Source organism: Bidens hawaiensis, unplaced genomic scaffold (assembly GCF_021521415.1).
Source record: "Bidens hawaiensis isolate Kalapana, Puna unplaced genomic scaffold, B.hawaiensis_p1.1 tig00040544_1, whole genome shotgun sequence".
Classification (NCBI taxonomy): Eukaryota; Viridiplantae; Streptophyta; class Magnoliopsida; order Asterales; family Asteraceae; genus Bidens; species Bidens hawaiensis.
The window spans coordinates 145,903-164,833 of NW_027505665.1; the positions used below are offsets into that span (position 1 = coordinate 145,903).

The window sequence follows — 18,931 nt, forward strand, 5'->3', positions numbered from 1 at the left end:
TGTGTAGTAAGAAAAAATGATAAGCATGTGTATGTGAAAGACTACTCCCACTTCTGTTGAATGTTAGTTTTACCATTATATATATAATGAATAACAGATTATAAGTTAACTAGTCAAGGATAGAATAAGAAACTTGACAAATAATATTAGAAGCGAATATGCTTTTTCAACAAAGTAAAGTAGATGGAAACAAAACAAGGGAACAAAAAACATACATGTAAACAATGTAAAGACAAAGTTAACTAGCAAGATAACTGAAAATAACAGAATACATATTCTGTAAAACCACAACCTGAGTTAAAGGTTGTGCATCATATATCATTTGCAAGTTTCATCGACACAAGCATCATCATTTTCATCCTTTACCCAATCAATGAATTTTGTTGAGATTTTTGTTGGAGGAGTTTCCTACTCGCACGCAGTCCATCACTTTTTCTTGCAAATTGAAGGCATTTTCTTTGAATATGTTGTTGCTAAGTAACTGCTCTAGTTTACTCCTAATTTCTCCTCGCGTAACGATACCTCTATCATCTTGGTTCAAACCCAAACTGGTTTTCCAAATATCACATATGTATGTTTTGTTAAAAAACTGATCAGCAAAGTAAGGCCAGCACAAGAAAGGAACCCCATTGCTGGCACCTTCCATTGTAGAGTTCCAACCACAATGACTCATGAAGCATGCCACTGACGAATGGTTTAGGACCTCCTGCTGCGGTGCCCAACTGACTATTTTCCCACGAGTGCCTATTCTCTCCATGTAGCCACTTGGGTAGACATAGTCTACAATGCCACTTGTACCAGGTCGAATAACCCACAAGAATGGCTTTTTGGTGTCCTCAAGTGCTAGCGCCAACTCTTCAAATTGGAGTTGGTTAAATATTGTGAAGCTCCCAAATGCCACATAAATGACCGAGCAGATGGGTTGTTGATCAAGCCATCTTAGGCAAGAGGTGTCTTCATTCCAGAAGTGGCCTACTTGCTTTGTTGATTTGTTGGTTGCCAAAAGTGGACCTATTGGCAACATCTTTGGAAATAGGAAGAACGCCCCATTCTCTAGCTCCATGGTTGAGTTGCAAATTATGTGGTCTGCTGCTTTTGCTGCTTCTTCACCTTCACAAACTACAAAATCAAAGATGATTTGGTTTGTGGTTGGGTTGCCTACACAAGCCCATATGAAATTTGCAGGGTTCATTGTTGGTACATGATGTCAGTAGTTCAGTGTCTAGTGTCTGTAATCGAGTTAGTTGGATTTGTATTTTGTATTAAGCGAAGTTAGCTCACAAGTTCGCTGATATAGGCGAACTTGTGGAATAAGCGAAGTTAGGGACAACTTCGCCTAAACATGCTAGGCGAAGTTGTCGTGTTATATAAACTGTTAGGTTACGGCAGAAGTTAAGTCATTAGTGAGTTTCAGTTGACGAGTTATTCAGTTTGTGTAATCGGTGATCAGTGAATCACGTGTTTCCAGTTGCAATACAACGTGTCTTTGTTTATTGTAACGTGTGTTTGATCGTGTTAACGTGTATCGTCTTCTACGCTCGTATCGTCTTACGTAGGGATTCCGCACCTACGTAGAACGAGATATTCCGTGTAGATCCGGCTGGGAACCTACAATTGGTATCAGAGCTTTTGCTCGTGATTGTGTGGTTCGGGATTATCACGCGGGTGTAGAAATCGTTCCGTTCGACTATTTGCGGGACGAGTTTACCGAGTTTTTGTGTCCTACTCACCTCCCACCATCAAAAATAACCCATTACACCTTCGCATACCTCGCAAAACGTCAAAATCAAACCTGCAAAATCATCGTGTTCATCAGGCGAAGTTGCTGCTACTGTTTGTAGGGTTTAGGCGAAGATATAAGGTTAAGCGAAGTTATGTTATCCATAACTTCGCCTACCTCACAAGTTCGCTTATCTCAAGCGAAGTTATCCACAACTTCGCCTACCTCACAAGTTCGCTTCTCTCAAGCGAAGTTATCCACAACTTCGCCTACCTCACAAATTCGCTTAACTTAAGCGAAGTTATCCACAACTTCGCCATATCAGGCGAATTTAAAAAGGAGAGCGAAGTTAAGAATTCAAGCGAAGTTAAGACTTAAGCGAAGTTAACTTTAACTTCGCCTACAGTACTGTTAAGAATAAAATTTTTATTTTTCGGGTTTCTTTGTGTTTTCGTTTCGTAAAAAATGACTTCTATAAATATTACGGAACTGGTGAAGATGGAAGTGGAAGCGGGTTCAGCTACTAAGGCACCGAAAATGCTTAAAGGTACCGATTTCGTGGCTTGGAAGGATCGGTTTGAGCAGTATGTTAAGTATCAAGATGCTAAGATGTGGGTGCATTCAAGATGGATACATTCCACCAACTGCTTTGTATGAGGGTCGTGAACAGATTAAGAAATACAACAAGATGGAAGAGGAAGAAAAGAAGATGTATGAGGCTGAAAGCAAAGCTCATGCTGCTATAACGATGGCTCTTCCACAAGAGATTCTTCACACCTTCAGGAAGTATAAAACCGCTAGAGAGCTATGGGAAGCACTTGAAAACCGATTTGAAGGTAATGTGGGGATACGTGCATCCAAGATTAAACTACTCAAAACCCAATTCTCGGTGTTCAAGTATTTGAAGAATGAATCACTTGATGATATCATCACGAGATATTATCACCTGATGACCGAACTCAGCAATTATTCCATTGCTTACAAAGAAGAGGAGATCGTGGAAAAACTTCTTGATGCCCTCCCACCGAAATGGGAGATGTACACTGTCTTGATGAGAGAAGATAAAGAGTTTGCCGACTATGACTTGGAAACAGCAGTCAACAAGCTACGAACTTTTGAACTTAACATGGTTCGAAAAGAGACACCAACTGATCAGGTTCAGGATCCGGGAATGTATGGTGCAAAAGTTAATTCAAGTTCAAGTTCGAAGTCTGAATCATCTGCTTACTACTCAAAGGGAGACTCGGGCGCTAACTCAACACATGAAGGTCATGTAACTCTCAACATGGATGGTGATGTGTGTTTTGTAGCTGGTGGAACAAATGCTTCTAAACCTCAAACAACCAAGGGTAGTTTCTCTTCAAGTGTTCCTAACAACAACTACTCTAAGATGCCCATGAGTGTTAAATCTGCTGAACAGCAGTTTGCTCTCTATGCATCTTTCATTGCTTCGTATGAAAATTACATTAAAGGTAAGATTGTTGACCCTGCAACTTTAGACGAAGACTATGATCAGATCGATGCTGATGATCTGGAAGAGATGGATCTGCAGTGGCAGATGGCGATGATTGTAAGAAGGGTTAAAAGGTTTATGAAGAAGACTGGTAGAAAGTTTGTTGGTGAAATACCAGGTTTTGATAAGTCAAAGGTGCGGTGTTATAACTGTCAACAGAATGGACACTTTGCTAAAGAGTGCACAAATGAACGTGTAGGACGCAGTCAGAACAGTTCTACACAACAGAGTGGTGGAAGTAGTGAGAATAGGGCGATGATATCCAGACAAAACGGGGAATACCATTGGAATCTGCATGTTGAGGAAGTGTTCGAACATGCCAATTTGGTGAACATCGAAACTGCAGGAAGTGAGAAAGTGACTGGAGAAAATTAAGCTTACATGGCAGAAGTGACAGATCAGCTCTCCGAGGTAAGTGCTAAACTCTCTTGTACGAAATGTGAAAATCTGTCTGAACAATTGACAACAATAACTGATCAGTTTGTTAGTTTGGATGCTCAGTTTAAAACATTTAAAGAAGATCATCATTACACTAAAGCTAGAGAAAATAGTTACAAGGTAAAAATAAAAGCTAGTGAGAAAGATATCAGAAGTCTTAAAGCCAGTCTAGCTGAAAAAGTACAAGTAACTGATCTTAGTTATGAAGTGTTAGAAGAGAAAACCAAACTAATAGCTGAAAGGGATAAACAGATAGCTGATCACCAGGTGAAAGTGGTGGAACTAAACAGAAAACTTGAGCAATTTAGAAATTCCTCCGCTATACTTGATCACCTCGTTAGTGATCAACGTTCCCCAGTTAAAAGGGGAGGAATTGGATATAATGAAGTTCCACCACCTTACAATCATAACTACACTTATGATCCTAGTAATCAGAAATCTGTTGATGTTGAAATTGGTCAGACAGTTCCGGTTAAGGTTACGATTAAAGATCCAGAAGTTAGTAAAGGCGAAACAAGCAAGCCTGTTTCTAATGTTAAGATTTCTGTTCCTAGTCCTGTCTCATCAAATTCGGACAAGACATCCAAGTCGAGTGAGACAAAAGTAGAGGAAGTGTTACTAAAACGTGGAGAGGAAAATAAACCAACTGAAAAGAATTCTCCACTAAACCCGTATGTCCCACCATATGTTAGACAAACGGGCAGTAATGCAGCCTCAACATCTAGAACAACTGTTGATACGAAAGTTGAACACAGGAGTTGTTTCAGATGCAATCAATTAGGACACCTGATTGCTGATTGCCCTCTGAAGCAGAGATTCAGAGGTATGAGGCCTTCGAAAACTGAGAATAGAACTAACAGTAAGTACAATAATGGTAAAAATGAAAACTCATTAAAGTTCAGAAATTGAACTAATCCAGGTTTTCAAAGAAATCGATCTCAGTTTTTCCCTGTTAACAACCAAATCATGAGTAATAATTCATTTAATTCACGAAGGTTTGGATGGCCTCATAGTCATCTACAAGAAGGTATCCTTTTAGGACTTACAGATATCATTCTAATACTAACTTTGGACAGCCAAAGTACGGGATGTATCGACCCAAGACCAATAGGTCTTGGGTCCCCAGATTTTAATCCTTTGCTTTAATCGTGCAGGAACAGTTGAACAGGGCTGCAAACAATCTATGGGTTGTGGATAGCGGCTGTTCCCGGCACATGACGGGTAACAAGAATTTGTTACACGAATGGAAACCTGTTCAGGGAGGAAGAGTAAGTTTTGCTGGAGAGAGTGGTGGAAGGATTACTGGAATTGGGACGGTGACTAATGGTAAAATGACGTTAGAGAAGGTGAATTTTGTTGAAGAACTGAAGCATAATCTGCTGAGTGTATCGCAGATCTGTGACAAAGATTACACTGTGCACTTTACCAAGAATGAAGCGATCGTACTGTATCCTAGTTTCAAGATACCAGAGGATTGGATAGTAATGAAGGCTCCAAGGGAAAAGAATACGTATGTTATGGACATGAGGTCGACTGAGATGGCAACAGAAGAATCGTGTCTTCTGTCAAAAGCAACTGAATCGGAGTCCGAGTTATGGCATCGAAGAATGGGGCATATTCATCTTCGGAAAATGAACTACATTGTCAAGAATGGGCTGGTGCTGGGTGTTCCCTTGAAAAATTTCAACTTTGAAGACCAATGCTTATCGTGCAAAAAGGGAAAGCAACACAAGAAATCCCATCACACCAAGAAGGTTAATTCAATAGTCAGTACCCTAGACCTACTTCACATGGATCTCTTCGGTCCCGTGAATGTAAAAAGCCTAGGTGGAACATCATACTGCTTGGTGATAACTGATGATTTCTCTCGATATTCTTGGGTATATTTCCTGAAGTCAAAGGATGAAACGGTTCAGATGGTAATAAATTTGATTACCAAGGTTGAGAATATTATGGGGAAAAGAGTTAAATACATCAGGAGTGACAATGGGACAGAGTTCAAAAACTATCAGATGGAGATCTTCTGCTTACAGAAAGGGATAGACCACCAGTACAGCGCTCCGTATACTCCGCAACAAAATGGGGTGGCTGAGAGGAAGAACAGAACGCTAATTGAGGGAGCCAGAACCATGCTGGCTGATTCTAAACTTCCTGTGGTGTTCTGGGTTGAAGCTGTTGCTACAGCCTATTATATCCTTAATAGAGTTTTAACTGTTAAAAGATTGAATAAAACATGTTATGAACTTATGCATGGAAGAAAGCCTAACTTGAGTGGTCTCGAACCATTCGGGTCCCCGTGTTCGATATTAAAGACGAACTCAAAATTTGGTGAAATAGCCGACGAAGGTATTTTAGTCGGATATGTTGTTGGGACTCCCAACAGACGAGTCTTTAATATATCGACCAGCAAGGTTGAGGTGGTGTGTAACACTGATATCACAAGTTACAAATCACCAAAACCAAGCACGGGACCCGCTGGGGCTTTCGACTATGATAGGCTTTTTAAATCTTTTAACATGCCTTACTTGGATTGTGCAAAAGTTGATGAGAGAATAGCTACGAAGATGCTTTATGATGAGGAAGACAATTTTGTGCAACGACCGCAGTACGATGAATGTCAACCTTCCTCGTCAAATGCTGTCGATACCCCTGCTGCCTCTACAGAAGAGGAATTCTTCAATCCGTTTCAGTCTCAACAACAATCACCCATTGATGAGCTACCTTCGAACCTGGAAGACAATCTGCAAGTCAGTTCGGTTCCGACTATGAGAATTCACAAAAATCACCCTTTGGATAACGTGATAGGTGATCTGTCCGACGGTGTACAAACAAGACAAAGCTTGAATGAGCACACCTGTGTTTACACAAGCATTAAAGATACATGCATCATTAACGAATGCTTGTACACCTGCTTCATCAGCCAGATTGAACCAAAGAACTATCAAATGGCTCTCAAGGATAGCTCGTGGGTCGATGCCATGCAAGAAGAGTTAGCCCAGTTCAAGAAAATGGAGGTATGGAATTTGGTTGCAAAACCGAAGGATGTGCATGCGATTGTCACAAAATGGGTTTTCAAATGTAAGAGAGATGAGAAAGGGATAATTATCAGGAATAAGGCGAGGCTGGTTGTAAAAGGTTTTAATCAGCAAGAGGGGATCGACTACAATGAAGTGTTTGCTCCTGTGGCGAGATTGGAAGCGATTCGATTGTTTTTGGCATTTTCTGCACACAAGGAGATGAAGGTGTTCCAGTTAGACGTGAAGAGTGCGTTTCTTAACGGTAAAGTCGATGAGGTTATGTACGTTGAGCAACCTCCGGGTTTTCCTGACCCAGACTTTCCTGGTCACGTGTACAAGCTAAGTAAAGCGCTATATGGCCTACATCAGGCACCTCGTGCCTGGTACGCAACTCTATCCGATTACTTGCTTGAGAATGAATTTGAAAAGGGAAAGATCGATAGCACACTGTTCTTTAAGAGAAAAGGAAGCGACTTTCTTCTGGTGCAAGTCTACGTGGACGACATCATCTTTGCTGCATCAAAAGTCGCCATGTGTTAGGAATTTGAAGCCGTCATGAAAAAGAGGTTTGAAATGAGTGCTATGGGTGAACTAACTTTCTTTTTAGGACTGCAGGTTGATCAGAAGAAAGATGGGATGTTCATTCATCAGACTAAGTATGTCCAAGATGTTCTCAAACGCTTCAAGATGGAGGACAACACTCCATTTGATACTCCAGTTTGCGTCAACCATAAACTGGGTGCTGATTCAGACAGCGATGCATACGTGGACCCAACCCAATATCGGGCAATAATAGGTTCTTTAATGTACTTAACTGCTTCTTGACCTGATATTATGTTTGCAGTTTGTCTTTGTGCTCGCTTTCAGGCAAACCCAAAGGAATCTCACTTGAAGGGTGTGAAGAGGATACTGCGGTATCTCAAAGGCAAGCCTAAGCTAGGGTTGTGGTACACGAAGGGAGGAGACTTGGAGTTAGTCGCCTACACGGATTCTGATTATGGAGGGTGCAATCAGAATCGGAAGTCAACAACAGGTGGATGTCAGTTTCTTGGAGGCAGATTAGTGTCATGGCAGTGCAAGAAGCAGACCTCAGTCGCCATTTCTACCTGTGAAGCAGAATACATGGCAGCATCGAACTGCTGCTCACAGGTTCTTTGGATACAACAGCAATTGCGCGATTATGGTCTGAATTTCACTCATACTTCTATTTGCATTGATAACACTGCTGCTATCTCAGTAACTAACAATCCTATAAAGCATAGCAAAACTAAACACATTGACATCCGTCATCATTTTATACGGGATTGTGCTGAGAAGAAATTGATTGTGCTCGAAAAGGTTGATACGTTAGATAATTTCGCTGATTTGTTCACTAAAGCGTTTAACAAAACTCGTTTTCAAAACCTTGTTGAGCTGAATGGGATGATCAATCCCGAGTAACCGTGTTTTTCGATTTTGTTTAAAACAAAAAAAAAAGTCACTATCGCTTAGAATTATGTCGGTTGCCTCAGTTTGAAGGACATATCTTCGGATATGTTTGGTCCTCATTTCTACTTGTAGAATATGAGGATAGCCATTAACCAGATGACTGAAAGTGACCGGGGCGGTTTATGATGAGTTTTTATTCTTTCGCTGAAAATTAGTCGTTCATACTTAGTTATAAGGACACATACTTGTATGTGGTCGGTCCAGCTGATCCATTGGATCTTCAGGATAGCCGTTTACCTGAAGACTTCGACTTGATCGGGGCGATAGAAGTTAAAATTTTCTTTGGGAGATGAAATTATTTTTCAAGTCTACTACTTCGTAAGAAGTTCCTTTACTATGTTTAACAGAAAATTGATCCAACCTTGGAAAGTGATAGATATACTGATTCTGTGTGCTTAACTAGTGAAGTTATTAGGCCTAAAAGACTTTAGAACAGTCATTGTATGTCATGGTAGCTTTTTATGGTGCGTAAAAGTAGAAGTGATACTAACTAAATCTACTCGATTTTACGTGGAAACTCCTTAAGAGTTGTGCATGTCTTCATATATATCTTTCCGTATGATAGGCAGAAAAGCGATTACCCAGTCATACACGAGCCCGTGAGTGTTCTGATTCCCGTGAAGATAGTGTGTCAAGAAACTGCAGTGATCCAGATTCGGGACTTGCAGTTGTTTACTACTCTGAAGTTGTGTAAATACTTATATAAAAAAAAATTATGTGTTATTGAGACATTCTAGAGCTTATAATGTTAATTCTTCTCAATCAAGATGCAAGAAAGACAATGGGAAGAAGACTCTACAGATCGACATGTACTTACTATTTAATCAGACACTACGGGTCGAGGTCAACTCGGGGTGACTTGGGGAAAGCCAAATACGCTTTGAGAATAGATAGGAGGCATCATAATCTCTGAGTTGTTGCCCATTTAAGTTTTGAGCTTAATTGAACCTAACTCGTATCACAGAAGTGATGAAAACCATTTTAAGTTATTTACCTGCTTACAACCTGTTTCTTTATGTCATAATACAGCTGAACATGGATCTATGTGACAGTCACGTAATTAGTATGATTCCTGTTCGGATCTTTTCTAAAACGTGGTAGTCCCTGTCGAGACTGAAATTTGATCCCGTGTACTTTATTTTTAAAATTTTATTCTACTTATGTAGTTGTATGATTTTATACCTGGTTACTTGGTCTTGATCGTATCATTTAACTCTTTAAAGGATGTTTTAAAACTTAATTGCAAATTGTTCAAATTATAGGGGTTTGTTTTGTAAAGTTTAATATCGGCGAACTTATCCATAACTTCGCCTGCAATAGGCGAAGTTATCCATAACTTCGCCTGTATAACTTTGACCCTATATAAAGGAAATTTTAGGTCAGACTCTTTATTATTTTCAAACCCGGCGAACTTATTATCAGAACCCTAAGCGAACTTATCTTTCGAATCAAATCCGTGTTGTTTTCTCAGTTTCTAATCCGATTTAAAGGTGTGTAGGGTTGTTGTATCGTATAATCACTTTCATTGATGTAAATCAAAGGTCGTTTCAACCCGATTCGTGACCTCGTTCATTCGAAACATCCAACACCCGATTTTCAAACCTGTTATTACGTGGTCGTAATCAACTTGGTCGTCTAAATCGTCATAAAATCATGTTTTATGGAGTCCGCAATCTCCAAATTGACCCAATTCACCTCGTTCGAAAGTCTAACTGTTGCCGATTCATATTCAGGCGAACTTACAGTTTAGGCGAAGTTATTCTTAATTTCGCCTGAGGTTTAACTTCGCCTGATAATTAATTATGTAACAGTATATGAGGCGAAGTTGTGGTTAGGCGAAGTTATCATTAACTTCGCCTGGCCCTTTTAACGTAACATTTATCAGGCGAAGTTCAAGTTGAGGCGAAGTTGTTCCCAACTTCGCCCCACCTCTAACTTCGCCTATATAGAATAAATCATAACTTCGCTCATGGTAACAGGCGAACTTGTGATTTGCCTTGACGTTTCTCTAACTTAGACTGTTTGTGTTGCAGAAATGGCAGCTGTAGCTGGAGCAGGTGGTGCAGGTGGTGATGAAGGTGGAGACAACAACCGACAGTTTTTCCCGGGGCATAACATGTACATCACATTGGACCCGGATGCGAGCGGTATTGATGATTTCCGCGAGATCATCACGTTTCTACTTCGCTCGCGTATATTCCACGCTATTACCACAACACTGCCTATATCTTTGCCAAACAATAGAACATTTCTGGCAGACAGTGGAATATGACTGTCGAGTAGAGCCCCCGGTTATGCGTGCAACGGTTAATAATCAGATAGTACAGTTCTCGTCTGAACAGATCAGGGCGGCTTTGCAGTTTGGGGATGAAACGAGAGACGATCCAACCGACTTTGTGGCTCCATTCCGAGATGGTGCTTTTCTGAGAATGGGATATTCTGGTCCTTTGAGGGATACTCAGAGACGCAAGGGGTTCTTGCTTGACCAATGGCGCTTTCTCATGCACGTGATGATCGTGTGTATGTCAGGGAGAAAGGCTGGTACAGACGGAATGGGTGCGACCATGCAGTCGGCGATGACTGCACTGACTTACAATAAGCATTACAGCTTTAGTCAGATGGTATTCTACGAGATAGATCTTCAAAGACGAGCGGTGGCGCGTGAGAGATTTCTGATGTATCCAAGATTCCTTTAAATGATCTTGAATCACGTCGCTCCCACGTTACCTCAGCGTCGCCCAATTAGATATGTGGAAAGTGTAAGCAAGAGGATCTTCGCTCAATGCAGATCATCTAGTGCGAGGAGCAAACCTGAGCTCCGTCCTCGACATACTCCTTTATTCGGGTACTTGATCAACCCAGAGTATGTTCCAGCTCGTGGGGACGAGTTTCGGGATCCTCAACCACAACAGGCTGGAGCACCTCAACCACCTGAGGTACAACAAGCTTTACCTGCTGCTCCTGTTGTGTCACCGGAGGAGAATGTAGACCTTGATGCAGCGTTTGGCGGTCAAGGATTTTTTGATATGGAGCGTGTTGATCCTGAAGAAAATGTACAAGTCTCGGTAGCCCGTGTTACTAGTGTGGATGTTGCTAGGGCAGCTACGACTGAGGCTGATTCTGATTCTTCAGATGATGATGTGGCTGAAGCGAGACGAATTTTAGTTACCCAAGAACGGATTCATGGGAAAAGGAAGAGAGACGATGATGACAATGATTCGGACTTTGAGGAAGAAGTACATCAGTTGGTCCGTAGATCGAGAAGGGAAAGGACAGGTGCAGGTTCGAGAGCTGGTGAGAGCTCAAGGGTGGTACGTTTCACTCCACCCGCACTGTCCGGTATGACCATGGTTCCTTCATCATTGCCAGTTACAAGACCAAGCGCCACGGACGTTCCCGTGGTGGCTACCTCATCCTCATTCGGCCTCCCGCCCACTACATTCCAGCTATCGGCTCCGGAGATTGTATCTTTGCCACCTCCAACTCTTACTCCAACGGAGGTCGTGGCAAGATTTATTGAGTCAACAGTTGTAGCTACTGCAGGGTTGTCGGTTACGATACCACATGCGGTTATGTTTACGCCTACTTCTGAGGTGCCGGTTACATTGGAAATCCCTCCTCAGTACACTCAAGATATATCACATCTGAGGTTTGATTTCGATGCAACCTTATCCGACACGGAACGAATAGCAGCGCTTGAAAGAGTCGTGGCTGAACAATCAAGGGTAAATCTTATCCAGACCAATGCTATTCAGCGCCTCGTTGCAGAGAATCAGATTCAGTCGTCCCTGCTGATCGAACATGGTAAAATAATTGATGCCTTGAAACAGTTCTTGGCATCTCAGGGGGAGACGAGCTGTAAGGTTGATGAGCTGAGGACTAAGAAGCGTAATGATCGAGACGATGATCCCAATGCATCGAAAGGTGCAGGTGGAGAGTTGCCAAGAACTGAACAAGCTCTTGGGACTTCCACATCTCAGAGGGAGTCCACGAGTGCAGCTGGTGGTTCAGGTGATGATGTGGTGGTCGTGGATGCTGAGGAGGTGTATGATGATGTTATAGGTGATGATGATGTGTTACCGGTTGAAGGGATAGAGAAGATTGGGGCAGAGATTGTTATTGATAGTGAGATTGAAGAGGGAGAGATTGTAGAGGAGAATGTTGAGCACGAGATTCCGGAAGTTGATAAGTCAGATATAGGTCAAGATATGGGAAGCGATGAGACGGAATGGGAAGAGCAGCCAAGAAGGAAAGAAGGCTACGCTCAGTGGTTCGTAAAAACTAAGAAACCGGCGGTCCCTACTATGTTCAAGAAAAGTTACAACATCAGGGGTTATGCTGAATCGAAAAAGGGGATTATATGCTGGTTATATGATGAGCAGTTGAGGCTCTTTGTGATTAAAAGGTATGATGGGGTTCAGTACTTCAAGAGGCTGTTGAGATCATTGAATACGTTGCCTGAGTGTGAAGTGAAGGACTTAGCCATGATGGGGTTAATAAACAGGAGTGATGATAACATGGCTAGGGTCATTGGAAAAATTGTCTGGAAGGAAAGCATAAAGGAGAAAAAGTTCGAGCTGTTGAAACCACAGAAAGGAAAGCTCATTGAAGACAAAGACAGAGGAATGAGAGCAGATGGCAAGCCTTGGATGATCATGAAGTATAAGCCGATCCGGTGTCTAAAAGAAGTGCCGATGAAACAAATGCCCAAGGATGTGCTCAAAGATTTGAAGTGGTGGTATGTTGATTGTGAAACAGCTGAAGCAGTAATGGAGGATGAAGATGAACAAGAGCTGCTGAGAGTGTATGATCCAATGCACTTGGTGAATTTGTCTCAAGCTGATCTGCAGGTGCTGAACGAGAAGAAGATATTTTATATTCCTGCTTGGAAAGAAGAAGCGAAGAAATATCAAAGAGTTGTTTCGGTTTGTGTACGAGAAGGAGTTCATGCTTGAAGATGAAAGAGACAAGATTGTTGAAGATTACAAGACACGTGCTTGAAGATAGAGATATGAAGCTACTGCCAAGAGGGAGTCTGTTGGTACATGATGTCAGTAGTTCAGTGTCTAGTGTCTGTAATCGAGTTAGTTGGATTTGTATTTTGTATTAAGCGAAGTTAGCTCACAAGTTCGCTGATATAGGCGAACTTGTGGAATAAGCGAAGTTAGGGACAACTTCGCCTAAACATGCTAGGCGAAGTTGTCGTGTTATATAAACTGTTAGGTTACGGCAGAAGTTAAGTCATTAGTGAGTTTCAGTTGACGAGTTATTCAGTTTGTGTAATCGGTGATCAGTGAATCACGTGTTTCCAGTTGCAATACAACGTGTCTTTGTTTATTGTAACGTGTGTTTGATCGTGTTAACGTGTATCGTCTTCTACGCTCGTATCGTCTTACGTAGGGATTCCACACCTACGTAGAACGAGATATTCCGTGTAGATCCGGCTGGGAACCTACATTCATGAACGGCATGGTGGTTGACAGTTGTGCCATTTTGTTAGTCAAAGGTATCCCTGGAATAAAAGTTTTATTGCATAAGGCACAATATTCGGCTATGTAAGTCAATAACAATTTATCTCACCGTTGTTGTTTATAACTTCATCGTCCATCAGCTTTTGAAGACTCATGATCACAGCCAAAACTGCAGATGAACTGGGACAAAAGACCGCTAGTCTAATACCCATCTTCTGAGCAACTCTTGAAACCCATCCCATGTAACAATCGGCAACGATGCACGTAATTTTCTCATCATCATTTTTGTTAATATCATTTATCAGCTCTTCTAGTTTGGTGGGCATGAATTGAAACATTGTTTTTGTCAACTTCCCAATGTCATTCCTATCATCACCCGGTTCCATCCCATCTGGGATTGAAATCATTTGCATCAAATCACTCCAACCATCAATCTCTGAACACGCACTCATAACTCGTTTGTGAGTGAACTCGGTGTTCACAAACGTGACCTTGAGACCATTGCTAGTGAAGCACCGTGCTGCCTCCATAAGAGGAATCACATAGCCTTGTGCCGGATAAGGTATTGCTAGAACATGAATGTTTTTCATTTTTGTTTTGAGTAGTGTTTAGAAAGGCTGTATATATGTTTTGCACTTAAAATGACTCCTACGGATATAAATAGTTGGTTGAGCTTCCAACCTGTCAATTTAATAATGCATAAAATAGTTCGATACTCACGTGCGTTCCTTCTGGCACTCTACGATTGTCTAATCTTGAGATCAAATCTACATAATATAATCGTAAGTCAACTTCTTGAGATCATATTTATAAGTGGAAAATAATATTGAGATCAAGTAATGAGAATCTACTCATGTGTTGCGTACAGTTTGAAGTATGAATTAAATTAAAGAACAATAATGGATGCTCCCGTAGATCATCCTCTGTAGGTGAGTTTGGGGGCTGCAAAGGGGTGATATTCCCTCGGAACACCGCTTATGGGCGGTCTGGGACGGGCGGCAGTGGTGTGAGCGCCGGCAGACTTTGGGTTGAGCTGTGTGTCCAACGGTCATATGATCGTTAGTTTAAAAAAAATTAAATTAATATATTTAACCCCAAAAAAATCCATCTCCTCCAACACATTTTCTCGTCTGAAACACTTTCTCTTCCAAAAATTTTCAACATTTCATAACAATGGACCTCAATACAAACCCGGATCCGACGAAGACGAAGAGAAAGACGAGGACGTGAACGAGGACGACAAGTATTAGTTTTATTTTAATTAATTAAGTAGGTTATTATGTTTTTAATTGGGTTGTATGTTTTTTTTATTTGAGTTTAAGTATTGTTATTTTCTTTTGAATTTTATTGTACATATACAAAAACAGTTTAAAGCCACTCATGACGACAAACCAAAGAGAGACAACATGGGGAGGGACTTTGTTGCCTCCCATGCCCACATGGCTAGTAAGGTGGAACTTTGGAGGGGTTTTGTTGCCCCTTCAACAAAGAATGATCTTTTGCAGTGATATAATAAAGGTTTAACAATAATTTCATTATGTTGGCTAATTAAGATTGGGCTTGATGGCACGAGCCTAAGTAATCTTATGAAGTTATATGTGGTTGATCAAGTTGAACTAATTCTATAAATATACATCAATTAAGTCAGGGTTATATATTATAATTCAGTTGTTTGAGTTATATTTTATATAGATTACATTAAAACTGAGATTATTATCAATATTTGTGTGATCTTCAGTTGTTATAGTATGTCATCTTAAAATGATATCAGAGCCTAGTTGGACTTTTTTAATTTCATAAACTAATTGTGCATGAAAAGCAAGTTTTGTTATATTAGATAACTATATCAAGTAACATTAAACATGTATCATTTAATAAGTGTAGTTGGCTCTCTGCTCATTATATTATTATTATTATTATTATTATTATTATTATTATTATTATTATTATTATTATTATTATCATCTTAGCTGAACGATCAAATTATTTTTCAGAGAACCTAATTATGTTTAACTAATAACTAGTGTTTTACCCGGCGTGTCATCGGTGCAGGTGGCAGGGCCGACCTTTAGGGAGGATTGGGTGGTCGACGGCCCCCGGCCCGACACCCCGTTAGGCCCGAATTTACAAAAAAAATTTATATGTATCTTTGTGAAAATCAATATGTATATTTAATGTTTAACCTCAATTACATAACAACTAGTTTGGCTTAGTGGCAAATGGGTATGACTCTCGTCTCTCAACCAAAAGATTGTGGGTTCTAGTTTCATTTGAGACATGTTTAAACTTATTTTTATACAAAAGTTTTATACAACCTAAATCATAACCAAGTATGCCCATTTAAAAATTAAATTGTTTAAAGTCAACAAAATACTTATTTTACTTGAGGCCCAAAATATTTTTCGCATTCGGCCCAAAATAAGAATTGGTCAACAAAATACTTATTTTACTTGAGGCCCAACAAAATACTTGTTTAAAGTCAACAAAATACTTATTTTTCGCATGAAACAAGACATAAGATTTGTTCATTATTTGAGAACCTAAAGTTAAAAACTAAGTGTCAATCTTTCACTTTCACACTATCATACCCGTAATATGCGTACAAATATTATTTTTGTCAATATAAACTTGGTGAGCAATACACATATTTAATAATCTTTCACTTTCACACTAGTATACCTGTAATATGCGTATAAATATTATTTTTGTCAATATAAACTTGGTGAGCAATACACATATTTAATATGAGGCTAAAATTACAACCACATGCGAATATGATTAATAGCAAGATTAAATGCAATATAAGAATTAATAACTAAGGATCCGTTATGTTTGATATAACCAACTTACTAAGATAATTCGTATGATCATACTACAAAAGGATGAGTCCAAACCAAGCTTAAACACATAATGGAATCAGATATGCATAACCAATTCTTTCTTTCTTTTTTTCCCTTTGTTCCTTTTTGGTGCATGTTAACATTCAAAGAATTCCCTAAAAGAAAGAAGGGGATTTGTTTTTGTTTTTGTTTTTTTTCCTTTTTTTCTTTTATGTATAAATTTATAAATATATATACTAGCATTGTTACCCGGGCGTCGCGGCAAGATATTATCGTGTGGCTAGAAATATCAAATCTATCATGCTTATTTAGCTATTACATTTAAATATTGTTTACATAACAATGTAATAATTCACGTTTCATAAGAAAAGTTACATTTAAAATTTGGACAACAATTGTTCCACTGTTATATACACGTTACACGTCATTGTTAAAGTAGTTTGATGCTTGGATATGAGACGTCGTGCCTTTCTTCATGGGATTATGGATTTTAGATTCTTTTATCTCGTTTTGTCCCAATCTTGCAATATAAAAGTTGATTTTTCAGGTTTTTATTAATAGCATTTTAATAAATATATATGTATTTTTTTTTTGTTTAGAGCAAGTATTGTATTTACCTATTGGTTGTATTGAATCTCTTTTGTTTGTGGGTTTTTGTGCATGTCCTGTCGATTGAGTTTTTTATGATGATTCTTTGACTGTCTCTGTCAACATTAAAATGTTTTGCTTTAGTCATTGCAATGCTCTTGTAAGTTAATAGTTTAGTTACCTTCAGGTGGAGCATCGAGTTCTGATGAAGAAATGGTAAAAATGTAATGTGACACAAACTGTGATTTGTTTGGATTAGGTTGACCATTGAATTTGAGCTTAAAAATTTGTGTATGGCCTTTGTTGCTTCTAGTTCTTCTGGAATTGTCAGCGGATCATTGTGTCATTTTGTTGTTACAAAGTTAGTGCATTGGGTTTCTACCAACGCAGAAACTGCTTCATCGAATAATGTAACGGTTACAGTAGTTGTGGAGTCAGCTATGGTTGCGCTAACATAGAACGTGTCATGTTGTATATACATTTTGGTTTTTAAACTACATTCACATTCAGTTTGAATGTCGTTGGTACTTGCAAGAATTTTGTTTTTGTTTCATTTGGGTGGTTTATGCATGTCCACTCATTGCCTTTTTCTAAAAGTCTACTGTTGCATGCAGGACAACCTTTATAAAGCCGTTTTTTTTGGTGAAGCTGGTGATTGAAGCAATGTATGTAACGTATGTGTCCTGCAGGTTAGTTATTATAAACCACTAATTATATATATATATATATATATATATATATATATATATATATATATATATATATATATATATAGAAACATGATCAGATACATTTTATTCTTAACTTGAAAACAGTGAACCAATTTGTTGTTGTCATTAGGTTTATTTGTATAGGTGTTTGCTGTTATTTTTTGTTCGTATTTGCTAATTTTTGATTATGGGACGTTATAAGTATTTGCTGTTATTATCTTTTTCTTGATTTTGATTCTTTTGTTGTGCTTTTAGGTTTTTTTTCTTTGTTATTATAGATCGTTGTTTATGTAAATTGGTATTGTAGTTGGTATTGTTTCTTACGTTCTCATTTTTTTATAAATTAGTATTATTTTTCTACGTTCTCATGTTAAGATTAAAATGTACATGAACCTCCCCATATATATATATATGTGTGTGTTTGTTTGTTTGTTTTGAAAACTGATTCAAGTTGCATAATTATACCACTAAAGATCAATTGCCAAAAAATGTTTTGAAACAAGAGTTTAAAGGAAATAAACCTTGCTTTGTGTTGGATTTATTGGTTGCTCGTCCTTGTCATCACAGTGAAATAACTAAACACACATAATACAGTGTAATGGTGTTCTCTGTATTGTCTGTGCACCACAATAACTTGTTATTTTTCAAAACACCACTTTCATCCAATAAATTGCATTATGCGTTAAGCAAATTTGAACAAACAATCTCGACCCTTTTATTTTATATCAGTTTTGTGTATAGCAAGCAATAGATAATCAACATTTAATATCACCCTTCATCACAAATTCAATATGGATTTCTATATCCAAACATCAGAGTTTACAAATTAAGTGCTCATAATAAACTATATAAATAACAGAGAAAACATTTTCTATAAGAATTTAATTCGGATTTTACAAATCGTGTATCAAAATGCTAAAATAGTACCCATCAATTTTGATTTGATCTTTTCGCATAAAGTCAAGCTATCTCTTTCAAATACTAAAATATAATTCCCAAATTTCGTTCTTTATGAAGGGGAAACTACCCTAGTTATATTAGCGTTTAATTGATTGTTTTTCTGAAAAAAAAAGTTCAGTTTTGTTTGAACTCGGTAATCCAACACACAGATCTCAGATCTGATCTATGTATAATTAACCTAATACG

General features: G+C 38.9%; 2 pseudogenes across 1 annotated transcript; both read right to left on the reverse strand.

Moving 5' to 3' along the window:
- Positions 1 to 370: 370 nt before the first annotated feature.
- On the reverse strand, positions 371 to 1,192 carry LOC143614601 (UDP-glycosyltransferase 83A1 pseudogene; annotated as a pseudogene).
- A 12,395-nt stretch (positions 1,193 to 13,587) lies between these two features.
- LOC143614603 (UDP-glycosyltransferase 83A1 pseudogene) lies at positions 13,588 to 14,601 on the reverse strand (annotated as a pseudogene). Its single transcript, XR_013150311.1, has 2 exons — positions 13,757 to 14,601; positions 13,588 to 13,688 (listed from the first exon to the last, which is right to left on the reverse strand). The product of XR_013150311.1 is annotated as a UDP-glycosyltransferase 83A1 pseudogene (transcript).
- Between the last annotated feature and the right edge of the window lie 4,330 nt (positions 14,602 to 18,931).